This window comes from Aedes albopictus, chromosome 1 (assembly GCF_035046485.1).
Source record: "Aedes albopictus strain Foshan chromosome 1, AalbF5, whole genome shotgun sequence".
NCBI classification, from domain to species: Eukaryota; Metazoa; Arthropoda; class Insecta; order Diptera; family Culicidae; genus Aedes; species Aedes albopictus.
The window spans coordinates 219,893,585-219,901,211 of record NC_085136.1 but is presented as its reverse complement, the minus strand read 5'-3'; positions in this window follow the sequence as shown (position 1 = coordinate 219,901,211).

Genomic DNA, 7,627 nt, shown 5'->3' with positions numbered 1-7,627 from the left:
TTGATGAGTAGAAGTTAAAAATAGATATTTGACGCTATTTTTGAATCCAAGATGGCGAACCATAATCCAAGATGGCGGCCATGGAATGGTGGTTTGAGCTATTATACCATGCAATATGGGTATCTATCGATCGGGCTTGACGAGTAGAAGTCAAAAATAGATATTTGACGCCATTTTGGAATCCAAGATGACGAACCATAATCCAAGATGGCGGCCAAGGAATCGTGGTTTGAGCTATGATACCATGCAATATAAGTATCTATCAATCGGGCTTGACGAGTAGAAGTCAAAAATAGATATTTGACGTCATTTTGGAATCCAAGATGGCGGCCATGGAATGGTGGTTTGAGCTATGATACCATGCAATATGGGTATCTATCAATCGGGCTTGACGAGTAGAAGTCAAAAATAGATATTTGACGCCATTTTGGAATCCAAGATGGTGGACCATAATCCAAGATGGCGGCCATGGAATGGTGGTTTGAGCTATTATACCATGCAATATGGGTACCGTAATCCGGGGTCAAATTGATCACTTTAAAACAACTTTTGCGGATAACATCAGTGCCTGTTCAAATATTGCCAAAAGAATTTCTGTAAATCCAGTACCCTGTGGATCTCCATGGAACCATGTGACAGAATTTTGTTCAACAAATTTAAACTTTAAGTTAAATAACTCCAAATATCAAAATACTGGAAATGCCACTTTGGGGCGAAATTGATCAGTATACAATTAAGCATCGGTTGGAAAAGAAAATTTCCTAATCCGCTTAATTTGGCTGTTCTAAAACCGAAAAACGCGTCTAAAATCTTACAACTAGTGAATTTAATACTTAAAATGCAAAATTAAATTTTGAAATTTCCTCTTAAACGCCTAAAGGTAGGCAATTTCATTTGAAATAAGTGATTTCTATCACAATAAATGACTATTTCCTCATAAAATGAACTTTTAATAACTATTTCTTGTTCTGATTAACTGCATAACATCCCAATCAAGGCTCCACAAAAATTTTAAAACAGAGAATTTACGGGAAGTCCTATTAGCAATCGATTGTTTAGTAGCAATGATTTCAGCTAAATGAGAAATACATTGCTAATTCCTTAAAAAAATAAGGCAAACTAACTTTTTTCTAAAAAATAAAAGTCTACACTCATCTCTAGACATCTACGAATCAGATGACGTAAAAAGTTTAAGATCATTATGACGCTTAAGAGTTCCTAGTATGGAATTACAATGTAGTATCCGAGTGATCAATTTCACCCCGCTGATCAATTAGACCCCGGTTTACGGTATCTATCGATCGGGCTTGATGAGTAGAAGTCAAAAATAGATATTTGACACCATTTTGAAATCCAAGATGGCGGACCATAATCCAAGATGGCGGCCATGGAATGGTGGTTTGAGCTATTATACCATGCAATATGGGTATCTATCGATCGGGCTTGACAAGTAGAAGTCAAAATGGATATTTGACGCCATTTTGGAATCCAAGATGGCAAAACATGATCTAAGATGGCGGCCATGGAATGATGGTTTGAGCTATGATGCCATGCAATATGGATATCTATCGATCGGGCTTGATGAGTAGAAGTCAAAAATAGATATTTGACGCCGATTTGGAATCCAAGACGGCGGACCATAATCCAAGATGGTGGCCATGGAATGGTGGTTTGAGCTATGAATCATGCAATATGGGTATCTATCAATCGGCTTGACGAGTAGAAGTCAAAAATAGATATTTGACGTCATTTTGGAATCCAAGATGGCGGACCATAATCTAACATGGCGACCATGAAATGGTGGTTTGAACTATTATACCATGTAATAAGGGTATCTATCAATCGGGCTTGACGAGTAGAAGTCAAAAATAGATATTTGACGCCATTTTGGAATCCAAGATGGCGGACCATAATCCAAGATTGCGGCCATGAAATGGTGGTTTCAGCTACCATGCAATATGGGTATCTATCAATCGGGCTTGACGAGTAGAAGTCAAAAATAGATATTTGACGCCATTTTGGAATCCAAGATGGCGGACCATAATCCATGATGGCGGCCATGAAATGGTGGTTTGAACTATTATACCATGCAATAAGGGTATCTATCAATCGGGCTAGACGAGTAGAAGTCAAAAACAGATATTTTACGCCATTTTGGAATCCAAGATGGCGAACCATAATCTAAGATGGCGGACATGGAATGGTGGTTTGAGCTATGATGCCATGCAATATGGGTATCTATCGATCGGGCTTGATGAGTAGAAGTTAAAAATAGATATTTGACGCCATTTTGGAATCCAAGATGGTGGACTATAATCCAAGATGGCGGCCATGGAATCGTGGTTTGAGCTATTATACCATGCAATATGGGTATCTATCGATCGGGCTTGACGAGTAGAAGTCAAAAATGAATATCCGACGCCATTTTGAAATCCAATATGGCGGACTACAATTCAAACATGGCGGACCATAATCCAAGATGGCGGCCATGGAATGGTAGTTTGAGCTATGAAACCATGCAATATGGGTATCTATCAATCGGACTTGACGAGTAGAAGTCAAAAATAGATAGTTGACGCAATTTTGAAATACAAGATGGCGGGATATAAATCCAAGATGGCGGACCATAATCCAATATGGTGGTTATGGAATGGTGGTTCGATTTATGAAAACATGCAATACAGGTATCTATCGATCGGGCTTGACAAGTAGAAATCGAAAATAGATATTTGACGCCATTTTGGAATCCAAGATGGCGGACCATAGTCCAAGATGGCGGCCATGGAATCGTGGTTTGAGCTATTATACCATGCAATATGGGTATCTATCAATCGTGCTTGACGAATAGAAGTCAAAAATAGATATTTGACGCCATTTTGGAATCCAAGATGGCGAAGCATAATCCAAGATGGCGGCCATGGAATCGTGGTTTGAGCTTTTATACCATGCAATATGGGTATCTATCAATCGTGCTTGACGAGTAGAAGTCAAAAATAGATATTTGACGCCATTTTGGAATACAAGATGGCGGACCATAATCCAAGATGGCGGCCATGGAATGGTGGTTTGAGCTATGATACCTTGCAATATGGGTACCTATAGATCGGGCTTGATGAGTAGAAGTCAAAAATAGATATTTGGGGCCATTTTGGAATCCAAGATGGCGGACCATAATCCAAGATGGCGGTCATGGAATGGTGGTTTGAGCTATGATACCATGCAATATGGGTATCTATCAATCGGGCCTGACGAGTAGAAGTCAAAAATAGATATTTGACGTCATTTTGGAATCCAAGATGGCGGACCATAATCCAAGATGGCGGACCATAATCCAAGATGGTGGCTATGGAATGGTGGTTTGAGCTATGATGCCATGCAATATGGGTATCTATCAATCGGGCTTGACGAGTAGAAATTAAAAATAGATTTTTGACGCCATTTTGGAATCCAAGATGGCGGACCATAATCCAAGATGGCGGCCATGGAATGGTAGTTTGAGCTATGATACCATGCAATCTGGGTATCTATCAATCGGGCTTGACGAGTAGAAGTCAAAAATAGATATTTGACGCCATTTTGGAATCCAAGATGGTGGACTATAATCCAAGATGGCGGCCATGGAATGGTGGTTTGAGCTATTATACGATGCAACATGGGTATCTATCGATCGGGCTTGATAAGTAGAAGTCAAAAATAGATATTTGACGCCATTTTGGAATCCAAGATGGCGGACCATAATCCAAGATGGCTGCCATGGAATGGTGGTTTGAGCTATGATACCATGCAATATGGGTATCTATCAATCGGGCTTGACGAGTAGAAGTCAAAAATAGATATTTGACACCATTTTGGAATCCAAGATGGTGGACCATAATCCAAGATGGCGGCCATGGAATGGTGGTTTGAGCTAGCAATGATACTATGCAATATGGGTATCTGTCAATCGGGCTTGACGAGTAGAAGTTTAAAAAAGATAGTTGACGCCATTTTGGAATCCAAGATGGTGGACCATAATCCAAGATGGCGGCCATGGAATGGTGGTTTGAGCAATGATACCATGCAATATGGGTATCTATCAATCGGGCTTGACGAGTAGAAATCGCAAACACATATTTGACGCCATTTTGGAATCCAAGATGGTGGACCATAATCCAAATAGCGGCCATGGAATGGTGGTTTGAGCTATGATACCATGCAATATGGGTATCTATCAATCGGCTTGACGAGTAGAAGTCAAAAATAGATATTTGACGTCATTTTGGAATCCAAGATGGCGGACCATAATCTAACATGGCGACCATGAAATGGTGGTTTGAACTATTATACCATGTAATAAGGGTATCTATCAATCGGGCTTGACGAGTAGAAGTCAAAAATAGATATTTGACGCCATTTTGGAATCCAAGATGGCGGACCATAATCCAAGATTGCGGCCATGAAATGGTGGTTTCAGCTACCATGCAATATGGGTATCTATCAATCGGGCTTGACGAGTAGAAGTCAAAAATAGATATTTGACGCCATTTTGGAATCCAAGATGGCGGACCATAATCCATGATGGCGGCCATGAAATGGTGGTTTGAACTATTATACCATGCAATAAGGGTATCTATCAATCGGGCTAGACGAGTAGAAGTCAAAAACAGATATTTTACGCCATTTTGGAATCCAAGATGGCGAACCATAATCTAAGATGGCGGACATGGAATGGTGGTTTGAGCTATGATGCCATGCAATATGGGTATCTATCGATCGGGCTTGATGAGTAGAAGTTAAAAATAGATATTTGACGCCATTTTGGAATCCAAGATGGTGGACTATAATCCAAGATGGCGGCCATGGAATCGTGGTTTGAGCTATTATACCATGCAATATGGGTATCTATCGATCGGGCTTGATGAGTAGAAGTCAAAAATGAATATCCGACGCCATTTTGAAATCCAATATGGCGGACTACAATTCCAACATGGCGGACCATAATCCAAGATGGCGGCCATGGAATGGTAGTTTGAGCTATGAAACCATGCAATATGGGTATCTATCAATCGGACTTGACGAGTAGAAGTCAAAAAAAGATAGTTGACGCAATTTTGAAATACAAGATGGCGGGATATAAATCCAAGATGGCGGACCATAATCCAATATGGTGGTTATGGAATGGTGGTTCGATTTATGAAAACATGCAACACAGGTATCTATCGATCGGGCTTGACAAGTAGAAATCGAAAATAGATATTTGACGCCATTTTGTAATCCAAGATGGCGGACCATAATCTAAGATGGCGGCCATGGAATGATGGTTTGTGCTATGATACCATGCAATGTGGATGTCAATCGATCGGGCCTGATGAATTTATGTCTTAAATCGATATCGGACGCTATTTTGAAGATCAAGATAGCGAACTGTAAAACATTCGTTTACCATAAAATATTTAACTTCTTCTGGCAATTTTTTGCGTTGCAACTGTATGGAGGACTGAGGAACATCGGCGGCAGAAAGCCGCCGATGTTCCGATAGTCCGATGCGCCGTGTTTGCGTCGATTCACTTCTAGGCGAACAGCACATCCAAGCATTTGCCCGGTAGAATGCGAACAGAGGTGTTATCCCTATTTTAAGTCCGACGAGCGTAAGCGAGGCGGACAGCATAAGCTTACACGTTGTAACGCAAACATATTTCTACTGATTGAGATTTAAAACCACGGCTCCGCAATTCGATAGGTCATAGATCACGCTATGACCACATTTATCTATGGAACCTGAGATCTACATGAACCTTTAACACTTTCTCAAAGTGCCGTTGAAAAATGGTGAAAGCACTTGATTTAGCTTTAATTTATTTTGACAGAGAAAAACATGAATAATCATCATTTACATTCAAATATATGAAACAAATAAACCTAGCAAATGCCATGTGACAAAGATGAGAAACCAAAATAAACTTTAAGTTATGGAATAGAACTTGACTTACCTCTCTTCAGCTACTGTTTTTATTCGAATGGCTTCTTTGTTTTTTTTTCCATAAATTTGTAGATTGTGTGGAAAACACAATGGCACTCTATGCCGTAGAAACGTATCAGTAGATTTAATGTTTAGTATACTAAGTATGCTTCGGAATTCTGGATTTTTGGCAGTATTTGAAAATGGCTTTTATGTCACCTGGAATCTCTTTATTTTCAGCATGATCTTGCGGAACAGCGGCATATTTACCCATTCGGCTATATGGGACTTCGCATTTGCTCCAGTCCCTCTCAATAAATAAGCCCGAGCAAAGCGGCAATTCAGCTAGTAATGCAATAATATGGCAATTGATTTTTCTTGGTGCATTTTAATCATAATTGATTTCATTCGTCTCTGTTGCTTACCACATGCTTGTTGTTCTAGAGCAAAACAACTTCACCAGTCTGTTAATTTTCAACATATCGGTCAGAATTCATAATTGTCAGATATCTACTCCCAAGTCCATTCTTGGTTTTTAAAATATGGAATTATGGACACATTTTTGCAGCGCTACGGTAGTATCATATTGCTGACAGCAAGTGATGTCAACTACCGTTTTACCTTCATCGATGTTAGTTCCCCCGGTGCTGATGGCGATGTGAATGTTTTCTCCCGCATAGAATTCGGCAAGCACAATCTAGAATACGCTGCCTGGTGACGACATGCTGTGCTTCTTCGTAGCAGATGATGCCTTTTCGCTAACTCGTCGTATAATAAAGTCATACGGAACAGCTACCGTCAGTGGGGGTGTCATTGGGCCAAAACTGCATAGTCCATCCTTTTGTATGGCGTTACAACAATACTGTAGTTCTAAATCAATGTTGAATTCGGTAGACACGTTCATTTATATATTGTTTAGGATTGTTTAAAGTGTAAATGCTTCAACTTTAATTTTGACAATAATAAAAAGTAATTAAAATTGACCCAATTTCACCCCTTCTAGGGGGTGACATTGGGCCAAACGCTAAAATTCAATTCAAATAGTTCAATGTGAGTAAATATCGCTTGCAAATCAAAACTAGTGAATATATAGCTTATGCGCACAACCTATCAGTGCCTAGTCACTTTAAAATAACACCACAAACAAACAAACGTGAAAGTTTGACCACATTCATTGTAAACGATCATTGATCCATTACAATACATCTGCTATCCCCTGGATATAATTCTAACTAGCATTCTCAGAAGACAAAAAAGTATTCCCTCGTCATCTACCTATAAACTGATATGCGTGCATTTTTAATTTAGCATGAATCTTACATTTATTTCTAAAACAAACGCCGTATTATGCATAAAATAATGTGAATACTCGCAGTTGTTTTAATTTACATTTGTAAGGTTCTCCAACTGACTGCATTGCTTTTATATTGCCCAAAGTCACCCCCAAAATGAGTTATTTGCACTACAGCTCGAATCAATAAGTTTTTCATGCAAAATAGCATACAAAACCAAGAAAACTTATATTACTTCTCAAAACAACTACCCAATATATTTAGAAAACAGCAGTTCATTACATGTCCGATATTCAGCTGTTTTCTACTGGGCATTTTAAAACAACGATTTTGTACAGTACGCTTAACCATGATATTCACATCACATTTTCTTAATGGAAAATTAACAAAATGTGAC